Raw genomic sequence first — 1,957 nt, forward strand, 5'->3', positions numbered from 1 at the left:
TATGGGACAGTTGGTCGACCTTGTTGCTTAACTCAAGGTTCATCCCTAACTCGAAAATACCTGCCTTCTTAATGCTATCCTGTGCAGGTGCAGCCCTATCGAACCGTGAGGCTGTCGCATGGTGCATCGAATTCTCGCTCAATGTCTTAAAAAGCGACCATGCTTCATCCTCACTTTTGAGCATAAATGTGCCCCCACACGCGGCAACCACCATTTGACGGTTCTTTTCAGTAAGACCGTCATAGAAATATTGCACCAGTTGCCAGCGAGGCAGCTAGTGGTGGGGACACTTGCGGAGAAGATCTTTCAATCTCTCCCATGACTCATGAAACTGTTCTCCCTCAATTTGGGAAAAACTGGTTATCGCTTTACAAAACTGGTTCGTTTTACCAATTGGGAAATATTTCTTTAAAAATTCTCTTTGCATATGTTCCCAAGTGGTAATTCAAACAGTATCTAATGATTTTAACCAACTCTTCGCTTTGTCCTTTAGAGAGAAGGGGAATAGGGTCAACCTCATCGCGTCATCTCCAAAGTTGTTGATTCGCACTGTCGAGCAAATCTCTAAAAATTCATCGAGATGACGATATGGGTCTTCATTGCTAAGGCCATAAAACGAGGGTAACATTTGGATCACACTGGCCTTTATCTCAAAATGGTTTGCTCCTACATCAGGTCTTGTGATGCAGGAGGCGGGAGTGTAAGTGTTGGGCATGAAATACTCCCTCAGAGGACGAGTAATCTGCTGATTCTCAGCCATGGTTGCAGATCTCTGGGCTCTCCTAATAAGGGACTCGTGGTCCTCAATCGGCTCTACCAGCTCAGGGTCAAGTGAGCGTCTCCCTTGCATACACCTCGTAGTAGACCGGTGTAGCTCACGTCCTAACTTTTGGTTTTCTACCTAACTAACGCACTAAGCGGCCAAACCACGCAAACCACAAAGCGAGTAAACTAAAAACAACAAAAACTAAACAATCACCACGCAAGTACACATAACAGAGATTATGCAAAAGAAATATAAAATCTATGTGTACGGTACCAATCGTACACAGTCACCTCTAAGGGGATCCTAGTAGGTAGGCTGTGCAGAAAAGTAAGCTAGTCTCTACGATATGCACATACGTGGTTCTAAACCTAAATGCAACACAAACACTAGGCAATAAAGTGAATACTAATATTACGCCGTTCCCCGGCAACGGCGCCAAAAATTTGATGTCTTCTTTTAAATCGTTATAATTTTGAAAAGATTTTTATATGAAAAACATGTGAAAACCAGACATCAAATAATAAAAACCGGTTCTCACTAGTGGATGAGACCGGGTCGAACTCAGGGAACGGGAATATTTCGTATTCAAGTACACAAATCTAAACTATTCTTTATTGCCGAATTATTGAAATGTAAAATGTTCAGAAAAGGTAAAAACAACTAACTATTACAACAAATGAATACCCTTCGCAGAGGGCGTAAAGTGCAATATTTACAAACCCAATCAAATTCTTAATTCTAAAAATAAAAGCAAAAAGAAAAGAAATCTTCTATCTTTATGTGCTTCGTGTCACGTAATTGCTTCGGCTCCAGTCCTATGCTATCCTGCACAATTCAAATGAACACAAGCAGTACCAAAGAAAGAAGAAATAGAATGTACTAAACAAAATATACTAACTAAATGCTAAGAATATGAAAGAAATCATTAAAGAAATCGAAATGACAATTTTAAATGCAAATGATATATATATATATATTTTTTTATTAAATCTAACTAACTAATTACAAAGTAATTAACAATGCTGATTATCTTTCTTAACTAAACTATTTTTAATAGCAAAATGATTAGCAACTATGTAATCTAACAATGAGTTAATCAATTAACTAAGAAATCTAATATCAACACACTAAGTAATCTAATTACTAAGTAGTATCTATCTAAAAAAATATCAGCAAAGTATTATCATCCGA

At 38.0% G+C, this 1,957-nt stretch overlaps 1 non-coding gene across 1 annotated transcript; it reads left to right on the forward strand.

The window, feature by feature from the left end:
* Positions 1-272: 272 nt before the first annotated feature.
* On the forward strand, positions 273-378 carry LOC149837787 (small nucleolar RNA R71). Its single transcript, XR_016432259.1, has one exon. It is a non-coding gene; the product is annotated as a small nucleolar RNA R71 (small nucleolar RNA).
* Positions 379-1,957: the final 1,579 nt, after the last annotated feature.

This window comes from Nuphar pumila, chromosome 5, assembly GCF_984573655.1.
Source record: "Nuphar pumila chromosome 5, dmNupPumi1.hap1.1, whole genome shotgun sequence".
In the NCBI taxonomy this organism is placed as follows: Eukaryota; Viridiplantae; Streptophyta; class Magnoliopsida; order Nymphaeales; family Nymphaeaceae; genus Nuphar; species Nuphar pumila.